The 19,108-nt window shown below is 37.1% G+C and overlaps 1 protein-coding gene and 1 non-coding gene across 4 annotated transcripts in view; both read left to right on the top strand.

Moving 5' to 3' along the window:
- TMTC2 (transmembrane O-mannosyltransferase targeting cadherins 2) overlaps positions 1–19,108 on the top strand; it is a 658,994-nt gene that overhangs the window by 283,952 nt on the left and 355,934 nt on the right. The window lies entirely within an intron of this gene.
- Positions 18,997–19,101, top strand: LOC117314339 (U6 spliceosomal RNA). Its single transcript, XR_004529090.1, has one exon. It is a non-coding gene; the product is annotated as a U6 spliceosomal RNA (small nuclear RNA).

Genomic DNA, 19,108 nt, shown 5'->3' with positions numbered 1-19,108 from the left:
AAAGGCAAAATATGTAAAACTGACGTGCAACAAAATTAGACTTAGACTATAGAGTAGGACTTCATATAAAGAATTATATTTTTCTGAGACAAATTAGACAAAAAATTGATTATTGGTGCTTTTATTATAGCCAGTGGAATGATTCACTCAAAGCATTTTTGTACAAAATTTTCTTTAAGAATTTGTAGTATTTAGAAAACTTCAAAAAGATTTGGAATTTCCCAGAATGCTCTGACAAATTCCATAGATCAAATCCTTTTTTATTTCTTTGGCAAAAATGTCCCTTTCCTCTCTCTACCTGTTCAAATTTTATTTCCTCTGTGAAGTCTTGCCTGAGTCTTTCAAGCAATTATTTTTTTCCTTTCTCTGTGCTTCCATGGCACTGGTTTCAGTATCTCTATAATAGCAGATTTTAGATTGAATGGCAGACATAAATCTATGTCTTTTTACCCTGGACATGGGACAGGGACTAAGTCTTAACTTACCTTTTTATATCTTTAGCATATGGCTTTCAGTATCTTGATAACTATCCCTGTACCCTCCTTTTGCATTTCCCTTGTTAAGTTACATAAGGGCTGGGCATAGGTCATTTTTCCCCCCCAGTTTTATTTAGATATAATTGACATATAGTACTGTATAAGTGAAAGGTATACAGGGTGCCTGACTTGAATATTTCTGTTTCCCTAGCCTGATTCTCATGTCCTCATTAGTCCCTTCATTTTGTCAACACATGTATTGAGATTTGTTAATCCATGCTAGGCATCACTCTAATTCCCAATGATATATACTGAATAAATGAATGAGAGTGGCATGATTGTAGAGTGGATACAGTGTAATCTTCTAAGACCCTGGAAGGGGAGGTGGTCACAAGAGGATTGTACATCTCTTGAGTGCCTGTGATTGATAAATGTTATTTCATGAAGCTTTACAACGAGTACTGTCCTCTTTTTATAAATGAGGAAACTGAGCTTCAGAGATTTAAGGAATGTCCCCCAAAATAAATAAGCTACTAAATAGTAGAATTGGATACGTCCTCAAGGATTTCTGAATTAGCATCATTAATTTTCATTCTATATTAAATAATTTTGTGTGGAGCTTTTTCCCCCCTTTTATACTTGATCAGAGATTCTAAAAGGAAGTTAGTGCTCCTGCCTCCCCATTTTTTTTTTAACTAAATTTATTTTTTATTTTTTGGCTGCGTTGGGTCTTTGTTGCTGCACGCAGGCTTTCTCTAGTTGTGGCGAGCTGGGGCTACTCTTCATTGCAGTGCGTGGGCTTCTCACTGAGTGCATGGGCTTCTCATTGCGGTGGCTTCTCTTGTTGCAGAGCACGGGCTCTAGGCACGTGGGCTTCAGTAGTTGTGGTGCGCAGGCTCGGTAGTTGTGGCGCACGGGCTTAGTTGCTCCGCAGCATGTGGGATCTTCGCAGGCCAGGGATTGACCCTGTGTCCCCTGTATTGGCAGGCAGATTCTTAACCACTGTGCCACCAGGGAAGTCCCATCCCCATTTTTTATAGCTTATTTTTGGACATTACCTCTAAATGCTAGTTTAGTTTGAATGGGTAAATGCATTTTTATTATTAGGCGTTATAGGTCATTAACTAAGAGTTTTGGCTATTGGCAAAACTTTTAACTTTTAACATTAACTTTTGTCTATTGGCACTTTGGGGTCCTACATTACAGCTCAAACACAAATGTTCCAGGGTACCCTAGAGAATAGTTAGTTCTGCTTTAGGGTCACTGGTAACCTCCATGGTTACATATAGTTGGGCCTGGGTGACATCTCTTTAGAATATATGGAACTTTCATACCAATGTCATATCCAATTAAAATACTAAATACAAGCTGTCTTTAAAATTGATTTATTCCTTGTTTGAACTTTGTTACCTAGGGCTAGTGCCATGAATTTAAAATCGGGCATGCATTAAGAGAAAAGAAGGAATAACATTTCCATTATTATGGTGTTTCAGATGGTTTTATAGTTGTTTCTAAACCCGTGTGTGTTCTCTAGTTGTGTGTACATCCTTACTTTGATTTTTTTTTTTTTGGTCCTCCTTCCTTTTGTCTTTGTTCAGTTTATTTCAGCCAAATATTTTACAGTTTTTGTGAGCCAGTAAAATTAATATTGACTTAAATTGTAATAAAAGCAACTTGGCTGTTAGCGTATTTTCCAGATTTAGGTTAGTAAAAGAGAAGGAAGGATATGGGAGACTCTGACAGTAATTCTTGATACAGCAAACCTTTATTTTGGCTACTGTATGGAAATACTGAGCCAGATTTCTGTGTCTAGCCAAAGTTAATTGGGCTACATAAAACTCCAGTTGTGAAAGTACTTGAAGTTCCATGGAAAATTTCCATACCCCAGGCTAAAATGGTGTCAGTGTAGTCTATCTGGAGCGCAGCGCTGTGTGTTTCCTTGGGCCTTTTGTCATAATCATTACTATTTAGAGCTGAGATTATTTTTCCATTTGCTCCTCTTTAAAGCAAAGCTCTTCCCATTTTGCACGTTGACTAACATTTAGGTTCCTTTGTTTTATTATAATCACTGCACAGTCATGTTTAGATTGGAGGGAGCAGGGAACAAAAAATTTTCCTGTGACTCTCACTGAATGATTATTACGGATATATACCATTGAAGTTGCAAATTTATTCCGTGAAAAAAGAAGGCATATATCACATATATCATGCTACTGAAATACTGGATAACATATAGGAGAAAATTTAATTTAATATAGTGCTCAGCTAAACATTTTATATGAAATTGCCTCATCTAAACTAAATGATTTAGCATTCTGGACGTTATCATTGTATTATTTTTACTCTGAAGCATAATGAATCTGATAGTTCTTTTTTATGCATTTTGATATACAGAATCAATCTTTTTTTTTTAATTGAGGTATCTTTATAGAATCGATCTTGTAATTACACTATTTGTTGCCACTGAGTGACCTAGGAATCCAAGTATCTCCAAAGTATTCCAGAGTTTTATTCTGCTTTTTATGTCAGTTACTAAAAGTCATTGTTACAGATATTTTCTTTTGCCGGAAGTAACATTATGCTCAGAAATAATATTCTCAGAATAATAATATTCTCAGAAATAATAAAATCAAAATACTCAAATTCTCAGTCATTGAAGGTCATGTGGAATAATTCTACCTGCTTTATATCTACATATCATGATGCTATGTTTGAAAAGAAATGTTAGCTTTTTACTTAGGGGTAGATAGGATGCTGCTGCTTTGAAACTAACTTAAACTTCATTGTTATTTTGTTTGGTTTCTGTATTTGGTCTGTAGTTAACATTTAGTGCAATTTAAATAGCCCAGCAAAAATAAATAAATAAATAAATAGCCCAGCAGACTCAGGCCTCAAAATCCCCCAGGACTGTGCTATCCCATGTTATTGGAGAAGCCGTATGCCCTTAAATATAGCTTGGCTTTCTTGCAGGACTCTAAAAAGGCAATCCTTTATAAAAACCTGAATTCAATATACATTTTCTGAACCTGAACGTTGTGTCATGTTCTGTAATAAACAGTGGTGATACAAAGACCAGCAGGGCGTTTCTTTGGTCTCAAGAAGACCTCAGTGTATTCTCTTTAGGGGAAATTATAACAACTATCTATAGTTGCTTCAGTGGTGGGCTACCATGCTTAAGACTGGTGGAAATAGTTTTTGTTTCAGAAAGGACAATTATGTAGGTACCTTAATGTTGTTTTCTTTTTAATTTTTATTAGAGGCATGGGATTCCACACCACTTAGTAGGTATAATTCTCCCACTTTGCAGTCCTTTAATTTGTTACATGAGCCCATTGATACACGAAATGACTTGGCGTCACGATTTCCAGCTTGTTATCCTTTCTGCTACATCATGTTGACTCTCCTGTCATGTAATCAAGCATGAACACATTTTAATGTGAGCTAAACTCTGTTTGTAATTTATGTTTTATATTTTCCTAGTTCGATCATTGTTTAATAGAAGACATTTTGAGTATCTTTCCTTGTTAAAACAGCATCCTTGTCTAAGCCCCTGTTTACCTTTGAAAAAAGTGGTACTGACCGCATACGTTTTCAAAAGCAAGTATCTTTCCTCCCAAGGGGTTGGATCAACACTTCACAAAAAAAAGTTGCCTATTTTTTCCTGTAGCCTCTGGTTGTGTATACATATATTCATACACACAGATATACACACACACACAGAGGTATATATATAAAGGAAACCACGTGTGTTCTAAGATGTGACAGTTTTCATTTTTGCAGCCTCGTAAATAGGTTTATCAGCCCATCCATGAACATGTTTACAAACCCATGACATTTTGGTCATTCCCCCTTATATTCATCTACATTGCATATGAGGCCGCTTGGGCCTCAGCAGCCTGAAGCATGACATCTGCAGACTTGTAGATTTTATCCTTAGTTTTTTATTAAAATTATACTTCTTCCAAACAATAGTTCATTCTGAGTTCAACTTTTTTTTTTCCCTGAGACCTGAGCTTCTAGGACCATCTGAATTTCTCATTCATTTCCTATCTCCCTTGACATCAATCCTCATCTCTTGCTTTCCTACCTAAAAAGAATTAAATATTACCTACAGGGTGGCCCCTGACCCTGCCGCTTCTGTGATCAGGTTAATCACAGTATTTCCTGTAGTTAGCTCGTACTCTTTATCATGCAGTAAACTAGACATTGTGAATATGCTATTCTAATATTTCTCACATAATCCCACGATCTAGGTACCTACTCTAGAGATGAGGAAACTGTGGTTCACAGAGGTTCAGACCTGTGTCCAAAGCCTCTTGCATTATACTCGGTTTTTCTGAAAGCTGTACTTAAATTTCTCTTTAACCTTTTGTTAATTATGATCAAATATGGATATATGTTGCCTTGTGCGCATAAACGCCTAACTTCAAAATGTGTAAAAGTTGATTTTTAAAGAAAATCTTTATTCAGTTTTTAGATTTTCTTATAATGCAGTTCTGAAGTGAAAAGACAACTTCTATGTATATCATTAAATTAAAGAAGGATTTTAACATGGGTAATTCAAAAAAGGATTTAGGTATCTATATATGTGAAGTAACAAGAAAATAGTAATAGTGAAGTTGAAAGTTGAATTTTTAATTTAAATACGGTTTACATGGTGTACCTTTTATGGTGTATAGTTTCTCTTGTATTTTAAGTCTTGAAGGAAACATTATGATATTCCAAACTGAAGGGGAGCACGAGGTCAGATGCCTGAGTGAAGTGACTGCTGACCTTTACCTGGTTAACTTTTAACTGGTAGATAGTGAGTTGAAGCCAGAACACCTGAGCACATACCGGCCTACAAATTTATTTAATAAATGTATTTATTTCTTCTCACAGTGAAAAGCATAATTCCTTTAAAAGACTTAAAATTGCAGGACTCTTATTTCTGAGGTGTAATTGAGGCTCTTTGTCAAAAGTGACAGGATGGCGTACGTTCTTGAGCTGACACTGTAATTCAGTGTGCATTGTAGTAACAGTACTTTAGGTGAGAGATGGTAACATGCAGGAGGATTGACACTTAATATGACCCTTTGGTCCCTTTGACATTAACCATGTGGCACTGGGTTTAAGATGGGCACTGGCCATTAAATAATGCCATGTATTATAATGCCATATAATGGAAAAATAGGTAGTGTAATTGGTAGATGTAATGGTCAGTCTGGGAAATTTTTGTCCCTGAGCAATGGAACTGAAAGATATTATCCACTGTAAAGTTTGTTCTATTTCTCATCTGGGGGGATGAAACAACACTAGCTAGAAGAAGAACAGAATTTCCATCTGCTTGAATCAGAAATTTACTCACTTTAAGCAGAAAATTACTGATCAGGAGTATTTTATTTTAAGGTATCTTTGCATATCTCAAGGAGATTACCTCAGTAGAGGTAAAGGATTAAGTTGAAATCTATTGCTTTGGCTAAAGGTAGTTTTCCTGAAGGTGTCTGTTTTTCTCTTTCCACCCAGGATGTGCATTTGCCACAAGTGGTAATTATCTTCTCCACTCTGTTTCTACTTGTATGGAAGAGGGGTCCTCCATCCTCTCCCCCTCACCACTTCAACAGTTCTCAACCTATTTATATAAATAACTGTGTATACATGGCACTTATTAAATTTGATACCTTTTAATTATAACAAAGCTGATTCAAATAGTAATGCTACATGACAAGGATTGCTTTTACTTGATTATAAGATGGGGAATTTCAAATATGGTGAAGTTTAAGGGTACCAAGAAGATTTTACCACTGCCATTATTGCTTTGATAGTTTCTATTAAAGCAGTATTCCCAGAAGGTACAAAATACGTTCCCCGAGTGTATTCCATAGACATTAGCACGTCTAGGTTTTCCTTAGAAAAAATTAAGTAAGCAAATAGTGTGGGAGAAACTGTAATAATTTTCCTAGCTCAGAAGTCTTCTTTGTCTGAAATTAATACTCTAGCTTTCTTTTGATTAGTGTTAGCCTGGTTTATCTATATCTGTCCCTTTGCTTTACCTATCAGCATCTTTATATTTAAAGTAGATTTATTGTAGACAGCATATAGTTGGGCCCTTTATTATTATCATTATTCACTATGACAATCTCTATTTTTTAATTGGTACATTTAGACCATTCATATTTAGAGTGATAATTGATATATTTGAATTAATATCAACCAGGTTTGTAACTGTTTTCTATTTGTTACCAAAGGCTTCTTCCTTCTCTGTTTTTTTTACCTTATTTTTTTTATTGTAGTAAAAAAAGAAAAAAATTTCTATCATAACCATTTCTAAGTATATAATACAGTAGTGTTAAACTGTGTGCACATTGTTTTGCAACAGATCTTGCAAAACAACTTTTCATCTTGTAAAACTGAAACTCATTACCCATCGAACAAGTTTTCAGGTTTTCACTGTTGAATATGATGTTAGCTATAGGTTTTTCACATATGGCCTTTATTATGTTGACATAATTTCCTTCTATTACTAGTTTCTTGAGTGTTTTTTATCATGAAAGGTTATTGAATTTTGTCAAATGCTTTTCCTGCATCAATTGAGATGATCATGTGAATTCCCTCAGTTTTTATTTGTCCAAAAAGTCTTTATTTCTACTTCACTTTCTAAGGAAAATTTTGCTGGATATAAAATTCTAGTTTTGTAGTTTCTTTCTTCTCTCAGCATTTTCAGTGTTTTACTCTACTGTCTTCTTGCTTGATGGTTTCTGATTAGAAGTCCAGTGAAATTCTTAACCTTGTTGCTCCATTGGTAAGGTGTTTTTTTTTTTTCCCCTCTGACTTTAAGATTTTCTCTTTGCCTTTAGTTTTCTACAGTTTTTACATACTCTGCCTAGGCTTATTATTTTTGGAATTTATCTGGCTTAGTGTTCTCTGAGTTTTCTGAATCTATGGTTTAGTGTCTTTCATTAATTTTGGAAAGTTCTCCACCATTATTACTTTAAATATTTCTTCTGCCCTCTTGTCTTTCTTCCCCTTCTGATATTCTAGTTACTCACGTGTTACATGTTTTGAAATTTTCCTATAGTTCTGGGATGTTCTGTACGTTTCATTCATTTTTCTTATTACATTTCAGTTTGGGAAGTTTATATTGACCTATCTTCAAACTCATTGATTCTTTCCTTGGTCATGCTGAGTCTTCTGTTGATCCCATCAAATGCATTCTTCATGTCTGTTATGATTTCTAGCATTTCCTTTTCATTCTTTCTTAGAATTTCTCTCTGCTTACATTACACATCTGTTCTATTTTTTTTTTTTTTTTTTTTTTTTTGCGGTACGCGGGCCTCTCACTGTTGTGGCCTCTCATGTTGCGGAGCACAGGCTCTGGACACGCAGGCTCAGCGGCCATGGCTCATGGGCCTAGCCGCTCCGCGGCATGTGGGATCTTCCCGGACCGGGGCACGAACCCGTGTCCCCTGCATCGGCAGGCGGACTCTCAACCACTGTGCCACCAGGGAAGCCCTACACATCTGTTCTTGAATGTTGTCTACTTTTTCTATTAGAGTCCTTAGCATATTAATCATAGGTATTTTCAGTTCCCTGTCAGACAATTCCAACATCTGTTTCATATTCCAACATCTTATTATGATTCCCATGCTAGCTTTGTCTTTTCGGACTATGTTTTTCTTTCCTTTGGTCATGCCTTGTAATTTTTTTGTTGAATGTTGGATATGTTGAATTTGTAATAGGAATTCAAATTATTAGGCCTCTAATATGAAGATTTATGTTAATCTGGCTGGGATTTCAGCATTGTTTAGTGTTTGTTGTAGCTATTGGTGCTAGCAGCTTCAAATTTCTCTAGTGTCCTTGTTTGTATCTCCATCTTGGTGTTAGGCTTTCCTTAATACTCTTTCTCAGAGAGACTGTGTGTCTTGAAGCTGTTTCAGGTATACTTCAGTATTATCATACTGGAGCCCTGTCGTGGGGGTGTTAGGTATGGTGGAGGGGGAATGTTCTATAACCATTCAGTTAAATCTCAGTCTTTGATTCAGCCTGTGTCTCCGTCCCATGACCTTCACACGTTTTTCTGCTTGTAGAGCTACCCCCTCTCACCACCTTAGATGAGACAAGAAGGCTAGAGGAGGGCGAAGTCAGAGAGTGCCTTTTTGCCACAGCTCTTTGAAAGGCTCTAGTAAAGTCTTTTACCTTGGAGAGTCAGGCCTTTGTTATTGAGAAGGCTCTGGATATATTTCACAAGGATTACTCTTCTTCCCTTGCCCTCACCAGGAGGGGATCTTTTTTCGTTCTCCACTATGAGAACCTGGTCGGGTTCTTGGAAATAAAGACCATGAAAGAGTGGGACCCCCCCCTGCCCCCTCAAGACTGGCCTTCAGGAATTTCTCACTCAAGCTAGTCCACAGTCTGCCTCCAGCAAGTCATCAAAAGTACCCCTTAAAGTATGCCTACCTGTTCATGGCTCCATTGGTTGCTGCATCAGATAAGCAGATCTTGACTGTGACTGTCTCTCTATTTCTGTTTCTTTATCTCAATCTATGTCTGAATATACTGGGAATTGCAGGCATTCATGGGACGTGTTGTGTAGTTTTGTCTTCCTGTGGCTCGAAGAATAATGTATGTAGTAAATGCTCAGTAGTTATTTTCTTAGTATTTCAAAGGTATAGAAACAGATGTTTAGAAAAAGATATTTGATCACATAGCTTGCCTCCCTTCTCCATTAGCACTCCATCACCTTAGAGGGGATGCATCCGTAATATATGAACACTGGCTCCAGATTGCCTCGCATGTTCTACCACTCATTAGCTCAGTGATCTTGGTTATGTTATTTAACTTCTCTCTATCTTATTCTGCCTGTTTGTATAATGAGGGCAAAAGTATTTCCTTCTTGAGAGGGTCCAGAAGTTAAGTGAGTCTAAATGTATTATAAAAGCATTTAGAATACTGCCAGGTGTGTATGTTGTAAGGATTCAATAATTGTTAGCAATTAACAGTAAGAACAATATCATGATTCTTATTCAGTAAAATCTTTATGTCTTTGTGTGACATGGAACATTGTTTATTATTTGGCCACAGCCTTTCTCATTAAACCTCATCAGCCATTATCCCCCCACAATATAAAACTTCTAATGGCTCCCTAAGTATGTTAAGAAAGAATCTATTCATTCTTTGTCTTTTCCAAGCATGCCACTTGCTGCCTTGGCCTAGAATATCTTTTTCCTTTATCTCCACTTGGCAAAGCCCTATCCATCCATCCAGTTTCATCTTTAACACTACGTTCCATAAAACAGTGACTGATTCTTCCACGCAGCCTTCATGCTTCTCTTCCAGGGTTCTTACTGCACGTGAATATCTGGGATAGCTGAATACTAATGTATTAGTATTGGTTGCTTTTTGTAGGCGGTGAGAGTAGAGACCCTGTCTCTTCATTACTATTACTAGCTTGGTGCTTGGCATATAGTTATTCAATAAATATTTATTGGATGGATGTAGATGAAATGACTCTGAAGCAGAGATTGGCCCGGGTCACATAAAAGTTTTCTGTCAGGGCATAGCACTGACACATCACTACCCTTCCCCACTGACTTGATTCTTCTGTTATCTGTGCTCTCATGAAAGTGGCTCCATCACCTTCTGTTACTGTTAGTCATTTTCATGTCTGTCTTCCCCACTAGACTGAGAGCAGCTCGGTCTTACTCATGTTTTTCAGATGCCAAGGGAGGGTCTCGTACAGCAATAACTATTTGTTGGACACATTATTTCAGTGTTGCACGGTGGAAGGAGATGGTGAGAGAAAGGAACAATAAAAGTTTGAAGGAATAAATGGCAAGGGGGTTATACAAGTAATTAAGAAGGAGAAAAAAAGTGATGTTTTAAGTAGCTTCAAGTGAATAAAAAATATAAGAACTTATTTTTTGTTCTGTTGGTTAAAAATGTCAAAGTCCTCAGCCTTAAAAAGGGATTAAAGAGTGAATTTAAAGGGTCAAATAATTGGATAACAACATTTTGGGGAGTGAAATTTCTTTCTTTTTTTTGTCTCAGTAAAAATGATATGGTAATCCTACGAATATAGAAATCCTGATTACTGTTGAAAGATAGAAATGAAAAAACACAAAATTGAATATATTCCTTTATTTTTTTCTGTTTGGTGACATAGTGTAGCATGATCTTCTGGCTATGTGTTTTGCTCTGATAGCCTTGGAGTGTAATCTCAGTAGAGTGCATAATATAACTCATTCATTTCAGGGGACTTTGTAGAATTTCATGAACAGTGATAGTGATGATAATGAATATGTGCTCTTCTGACAGGTATAATAAAATACAGATAATCCTTTGGTTTTTGGGTTTTTTTAACTATTGAGTATCATGTATGGCAGCCAGGAATAATAATATCTTTTATATAAACTATCATAATATCTATAATTTTAGTTGAAGAGGCAGCTTGATACATGAATTTGATTGGGCTGGCGAGCAATATGAAATATTTTCACTGAGAACTGATTAGGTTGAATTTACACTGATGATGACTATAAAAGAAGGAAGCTTTTCTTTTCATGGTTTTGCTGTAGTTTTGTTGAACTTCACTTGTGATGTTAGAAAGTATTAACACAATCTCACTTATTCAATTTGAAACAAATAGTAAAATAGCTACTGTACTAAAAGACATTTAAGAAATCTTTATTTGAAACTCTGAGGAATTTTTCTTTTCATAATGACATCTCAGATATCCAAATATTTGTGAAATGAATGGATTACTATTATTCTTGTAAGCCTCCCAAATCTAAAACAGTCACTATCCCAGAAAGACTGAATATTTCCTGTTGTATAAATCTTTCTTAAAGGTAGTATGATTTATTTTAAGTGACCCTTGTTTAGGCACTTAACTTAGTCTCCTTATGCTTTTCTAACTTCATTTGATCATTAATCTAGTAAGTCCAGCAACACCAAAAACTGTCTTTTCTACTCTGTGTCTTGCTTATCCTTCAGTACAAAAGCTATTTGCTGAAAATAATGTCTTCTCTGGGTGTTGTCTGTACTTCCTTTTATTTTCCCTCCATTGCCTATCCAGTACTTCTTATTTCATTATTATGTTTTTAGAAACAAAATTTAAAAATATTAATATGATAATCTTTGGCATTTACTTTGAAAAAGAAGTGTGAAGAAAGACAGATCTGAATAAAATGATATTTTGATTAACTCAAGTTTTGCTTCCTGGAAATACCAGGTATCTGAATATTGCAATAGTGAAGAATCAGCTATAATTCTTCTACTTTCTTATTGTTCTAAGATTGGTAACAGCTTAAGCCACACTAACTAGTTAACATGAGCTTGCCAAATCATGTCAAGATTTCAAAATGAAAATGGACCTTTTGGAAAGTACATATTTCTGAATAAGGGGAAATATATTCTTAAACTGTCGCCAGTATTTATATGGGTTTTCCAGTTTGATCAGAAGTGGTCGTAAGTACTTTTCACTGTAACTTCAGTTTCGAGTATTTTCCCTGTTTTCGCTTTTCTTCAAATTCTCTGAACTCAAAGGCAGTTTTTGCCTGTGATATTCTAAGACATTCAAGAACAAGAGATAATTTGGTTGTTAGCAAAGTATTCGGGATCACAAAGTTCTTAATGTGGGTGTGTTACAAGAATGCTGCTTAAAATACATGAAAAATAGTCATCTACTTCCATGAGCCACCTTTGAGTAAATGGATTTAGGTATAAGAGGTCTAGTTAGGAGGAGAACTTTTTCTTTGAGTGCCAACAGTGTGTTGCTGTGCTATGCTTTTAAAAATGTATTTTACTTTGTTTAATCCTTTTAAGATATTGCATGAGAGCTACCGCTGTTCCTGTTGCACAGTCATCATGACAGTTTACATTTGTTGAGCACTTATTATATACCATGCGCTGTTGTAAAAGCTTGACATGTACTGTCTCAGTTATAAACCTTATCAGGAGGTATCATCTTTTCTCTATAAGGTGCTGAATTTCTGGAGACATTAAACAATTTGCCCAAGTAGCCCGGCTATTTTAGGGATCGTTCTTGAGGAGATGATCAAACTCAGGCCTACCTGATTCCTAAGCCCGCAATCTTTCCTCTATGCTGTTGCTTCTCTTTTTATAACATATCTATGCTTATTGAAAAATTAATACCACTTTAAATGATTTAGTAATTTAATAGCTTATATTTTCCCCCAAGTCTTCAAAGTGCCATGTTTGTGTTTTTCATGGCATGGGACCATATACCCCAACGTGCACATGTATTCCATTTTTAGAAGTTGAATAGGTCAATATGTTTCTTCCAAAGGCTGCTTTGTATTTATAGCAGTCATGCAAGGAGTGTTCCACCACCCTCCTATAGACTTCCGCATGACTTTTAAAGATGCTCTTGTGATTGGGAGTGTCAATTCAGCCCTTCTTGAATCTCACAGATAAACCTGTCGACTCAGGTGTCAATTACACAGCAGACTGTGACGAAGACAATTTGGGAAGTTGATGTCTAATGAGTTCTATGCAGCCTTCATGGCACATTTTTCCTACCAAGGTCAAGAGGGTCTGAGATGTTGACAGTGATAATTTAGCCCTGAGCTGAACCACTATTAAATTTTCTGTCTAGAGGCAAAGAAGTGCAGACTTTCTATTTTCCATCTCCATGTCACCTCTGTACTCGATTTTTTCCTGTTAGTGACCCACATCTTCTTGTGACATTATGCATTTTCTCTTACTGTAAGAAACAGAAAGAGAGAATCTTATTCTGTGATAATGCCAAAACCCAAGTGTGTGTGCTTCTTACTTGCACAGTATTCTGCTAGGACTTGGGAAAGATCCAGTTCGGCGATATGCTTGTCATATGTATTTATACATACAAACTTGTTCTGCTGGTAATGTGCCAGCCTCTGACCATTTGCTCTGTGTGTGTGTGTGTGTGTGTGTGTGTGTGTGTATTTTTCCCATTTTTGCCTAGATTAAAGTTTCCTGTAATTGTATATGTACTACCTCTGGTCACTTCACACTCTAGAAATTAAAGTGAATAAGCATTGCATACTAAACAATGCTGTTTTCAATAGATCTTTCTTTCTTTGTAAGTCACAGATAATTATTATTCACAGAAGGTGGCTCAAAAATCATTAGACTGACAGAAGGTAGAAATTTGGTAACTGGAGTTGTTAAATAACCTTATTTTCTCAAATAGATGTGTTTTGAGTTGGTTGATATCAAATGAACCTTTGTAAGCTACAGGGCCTTTTAATGTTGTTAAAACAAGGAACATTTTCTCCATTAGACTGACTTTCTAAACAATATTCTTAATTTGGATCTTGTAAAGAGAACTTGTAAGTCACCAGCACTTGGACTTAGCAGGTAGTCTGTTGTCTTGATGCTTGGCCAACTTTTCCTCCATCTGTGAGCCAGCTGAAGTATGCCACCTCTTTTACGAGACCTCCCCGAACTCACTCAGGCACAATAGATGCCTTGGTCTCTGTTTTCTCCTTATGTAGGTTGCATATGTCTAACGAGAGCCCTTTCGAGTATGATCTTGCGATTGGTAAACGCCCACTTCCAGAGTTATCATATTATTCAGTCTAAAGAGTAGGAGTCCTTTCATTATCCAGTGCCTGACACAATGCTAGGCATATAGTAGATACCCTCTGAGTACGTGATGAGGGATGGATGGGTGGGTGCATGAATGTATGGGTGGACCTACTCCATAAAGCTCATCTTTAAACAACGTAATGATTCCTGGTAGTAAAGTTCTGAACCAAGTCGATAATGCAATACCACAAACTGTGAAGCCGGATTGTCTCTGTTTGAACCCCAGCTCTGCCAAATCAAGCTTCTGTGCCTTGGGCAAGGTACTTAACTCCTGTGTCCCTCAGTTTCTTATTCTGTAAAATGGATAATAATAATATCTCAGGTGTAATATGAAGATTTAATGTGACGATACAGAGAAAGCTCTTGGAACAGCGCCTGGCACATAGTAAGCTGCTCTTATAATGTTTCTGTTCTTATCATATAAGCTGTAAAGACAAAGTAAAATTGCAATGTGCTGGGACAACAGACACCCAGAAAAATCTGTTTTGGGGAAGCAGAGATGAATGGAAATTTCATTACTCTTGACAAAGATCACATGGTCTTGTGCTGTGAAAGGATGTCTTTGTTCATGCCTTCTTTGTTAGGAGTGGGGCAGGGATAGAAAGCTGAGATCTCACCGATGCTGCTGATGGAGCCTCCTGGTTTCATCTTCTGGGACATCTCAACGTCATAAAGCCATTGTTGGGCTCGTCTGATTTAGGTGAATACTTCTGAGAGGGAAACAAGAATTAGGGTAACTATAGAATATATGTTCAAACCAGGAAGGGGGTGCTGTTATTTTTCCACTGGAACAGTGGACATAGACAGAATAGTTTCAGGCAAACCAGAATTACTTCCAAGAATTACTTACAAAACCAGAAGCACAGTATACACAATCAATATGTATGTGGTCTAATTGGCGTAAGAACCTTTCTAGGACATTCTGCCTTTGATAGGCATCTTTACCTTGAAAGTCCTTTCAGAAGAAGATAAATGGATCATTTATTCCAACTACACTTGTAAGTGTAGTTGGAATAAATTAGTAGTTGGAATAAAATAGTAGTTGAAGCTACTATCCCCAATCTCAGTGTCGGCTGCCTGGATCTGGGGGAAGGCCAATTCCTTTTCTCTGTCATGGATTGGAAGGCAATGGAGGCAAAGGAGTATGACATGAATTAAGAGCTTGACTCTCCTTTAAGCTGAATTTTTAACCAATGATGACTTCCCTGAATTGAATTCCATTTTTTAAACAGAGAATCGTAACCAGTAGAGTTCAGTTAACCCAGGTCCTTTGATTGGCAAAGGAGAAAAATGAAACCTATCCAAATTAGGGGTTTTCTGTGGTGGTTCACCTTCTTGGTATGAGAACCAGATTAGAACTCAGGTTTCTGTGACTGAATCCAGTGCTTTATTCAGCACCCTGGTTCAATCACCAAAGAATTTTGCGTCTAAATAAATTAAATAACCCTCTATGTCCTTTACTGCTGAAGATTTCTACAAAAAAAAAAAAAAAGTATAAAATTAGGGAATTATTTACATCTGGCTTTATCCTCTTGCGAGAGCATTTGCATTTGAGAGCCAGTGGCACCCTGCCAGTGACAAATGGAGGCACAGAGATTGCCTTCCCATCATCCGCTACCTTTTATGGTGTCGAGGGATTGCTTGCTCTCCTTTGTGACCCAGCTGCAAAGCAGCTGTTGCTGGGGCTCCTGCTTTTCCACTCTCACAGCGCAGCTTTCCTGACTATCCCCATGGGGTTTAAACTTCTGCAGCACGAGTGTCAGCCCTGAGCTCTGTGAGCCAAGGCCAGCTCTGTGGGGACCAATCAGCATAGCCGCTTTCCAGGCTGTTGCTAAGCAGTTTGGGCTGGAGTGATCCAGCAAATTCTCATGACAAGCAAGAAGCACCCATTTGCACAAACAGCGCAAGAAAACGGTTGGCGCTGTTGCTAATAGCTAAGATTCAGGGGCTTTCCAATGGCACTAATTCCCTAAATGGTGATCACGTGGACCACTTTATCCATCTAAAGTTTCCTGTTGGAAACTATTTTCTACGAACTTGTGGTGCCGTCTTATGGACCACAGAAGGCTGATAAAAATTGTGGCTTCTTTTTTTCCCCTTGTATAGAGGAGGTGTTGACAACAGTGCCAGGGATGACATTCTGGGTATCACTCGGGCCTCATGATGTAATCACATTTACCCACTGAAACCTACGCCCTCATTAAGGCAACAGGACTTCCCAATGAGAGCATGCGTTTATGAAGTGCGTTTTGAGTGTTTGCTTTTCCAAGATATTTAACGTTTTCATGCATTTATGACCACCTACTATGCATCTGGCCCTTAGCGAAGTGTTGACTAAACAATTCCCCTAAAATGGTTTACAATTAGAAGAGATTACATGTGGTAATTAGAGTACATATGGTAAGTGTCACAACAAAAGCAGGAATCAAGCGCTGTTAGGGCATCCAGGAGGAAAAGACACAGTTTAAAGAATTCTGGACTGGTTTAAATTTGGCCATGACCAAATTGGAAAGTTACCTAAGAACTCTAGAAATGGAATTTTGAGGTTTTCTCTTCTAATTTTCAATTAAACTAAGAGGGAAAAAAAAAGCCCTACACATTAATTTTTATGCCCAGTTGTGATTTATGTTTTGACTTTCTGTTTTCTTTTTCAAAACACTCAATATGTCTCATTCCCTTCTGCTGACATGGTCACTTTCCCTCCCCTTCAGAGCCAGACTATTGACTGAGGGTATCCATTTCCTCGCTCCACTCCCCAAATTCCCCCCCACTCCTTCAGGCTTTAAGACCTATTATGCCATAGAAATACACCTTACTGAACTTACCAGTGATCTCTGTGTCATTAAATCCACTGGATATTTTCAACAATTGACATAATTGACTACTTCTATCTTCTTGAAATACTGTTTTACCTTACCTCAGGCCTCTTGAGTCAGCCTAACAGACCACATCTTTGACAGCTCAGATGTCTCAAAGGTACCTCAATCTCTACAGTTCTCAGAATTGAGCTCATGATCTTCCCCCCCTTAATCTGGTCTTTCTTTTTCTATTATTTACCAGCTTTGTCTCAGTTTCAGAATCAGAAACCTAGGGGTCATCTTTGTGACCTCTAGCTCACACCCCATCCCTCTCTTATCCATCATGTAATCCTATCTGTATCACCTAAATATCCCTCCTGTCAGTCCACTAAGCTTCATCTCCATTATCAGCCCCATCACTCTCTTTTAAAAGCCTGGATTAATCTGCCCGCATCCCTTCCAGTTCCCATTACAACCGTTATCCACTCAACCCTCAGAGCGATATTGACAAAACAGATAAGGACAAATTCCTTCACGTAATCTATTCGCCAGGAGGGCTCTAGCCCTCCGACCTTTTCACATGGCCTACCTCTACTCCTTCTCTCTGTCTCCCTCATCCTGGGCTCATGCAGTGTTTTTGCTACAGAGGTTTTACCCTTGCTGTGTCTCTACTTCAGATACTTTTGTCTACCCTGCAACTAGATCATACAACTAGTTAATCATACACAGCTCTCAGATTGTTAGAGCAAGCAGGAGTTCTTTTGGAAACCTTTCCTGAATACTTCAACTAGTTCTAAGTGAAATGTACAGCCCTTATTTGTGTTGTACTCCTAACAGCTACAGTTTTGGACTCTTCATGAGGGCAAGGGTTATGTCCTTATTCACCATTTTCATACTAGTGCTTAACACAGTTCCCAATAAATATTTGTTGGATTAAGGAAATCAACGAATAAATTTAATGAACTGCTGAAAGTTCATTGTTTTAATTACAAACAGATATTTTTCTATTTGTGAGTCAAAGATAAATTTTGTGTATTATTCTGAAGTCTAAAAATAGCTGATTTTGATATTTAAAAATGATTTACATAATTTTAAAGTAAATTTTAGGATACATTTATCTGCAATTTAATTACACATTTGATCCAAACAAAATTTCTACTTACTTCACTGCAACTTCCTTAGACATTTTAATAAAATATCTGAATTCCCTTCTCATAAATTGATATTATGGATGGAGAAGAGTTGTGGTAAGATGTTGTCTTTAACTTGACTTTGACTTTAGTACAGCAATGCAATGTAACAGCCTAAGCAATTTGCCCAGATGGAGCTTAAGATGTGGTTGTAGCCTATCAAATTAATTACCTTCCACTGAAATGTTATTACAGTGTGTGTGGATGACCTCTTTAAGCTTGAAGGGAAAATATACAAGTGAACAGATGTAGAAAGGAAGTAAAAACTTGTTATCTAACAAGAAATCTGAATAAGTTAAACACCTTCAGTTATATAATGTTTCAGAAATTAGCTATTTGTATTTATACCTTAAAATCTAACTTTTAACTCCTAATGTCAAAGCTGGGTAGAAAGCAACATAGAATTTAATTTTTATTAATCAAATATTTTAAATATTTATGGAAAGCAAGCTACTTATTTTAAATAGCTATTTAAAATCTTTTTTCTTCTTTTATTGAAAACATGATTGAAATAGAAGAGTTTTTTGTTTCTGCCCTTTTTTTGCTTTCCTCTTGGCATTCTTCCAAGTTTTCTTTTCCTTTCTTCTCAGGGAAGGTACTAGATATCTGGTGTTCTTGCCAAGCCTTGGTCTGTGACCTCCTTTCTGGCCAGTCTTTCTAAATTAGTCCTCCATACTCTCCTGCCCTAGCATTTCAATCAAACAGAACATACCCAATCCATCAGTCACCTATCTGCGAGATATTCCGAACCTAACCACATCTCACTGTTTCCACTTCTTTCACCCTAGTCTTAGCCATGGAGTATTAATAACCTCCTACGTGGTCTCCCTGTTTTCTGTGCCCCCTACAGTCAGTTTTCCAGCCAAGATCTCCAGTATTTTTGTAAGAATATGTGAGATCATGTTGTACCTCTATTTAAAATCCTCTGTCGTGTTCCTTCCTAGTCAAAAGAAATTACAGGGCTTGCCTCAGCAGCATGTACACTAAAACTGAAATGACACAGAGAGGATTAGCATGGGCCCCACGCAAGGATGACACACATTGATGAAGTAAGCGTTCCATATATTGTGCGGTT

The sequence above is a fragment of the Tursiops truncatus genome, chromosome 11 (assembly GCF_011762595.2).
Source record: "Tursiops truncatus isolate mTurTru1 chromosome 11, mTurTru1.mat.Y, whole genome shotgun sequence".
Classification (NCBI taxonomy): domain Eukaryota; kingdom Metazoa; phylum Chordata; class Mammalia; order Artiodactyla; family Delphinidae; genus Tursiops; species Tursiops truncatus.
The sequence above is the reverse complement of the archived record's forward strand: the minus strand, read 5'-3'. Positions and strand labels throughout refer to the sequence as shown.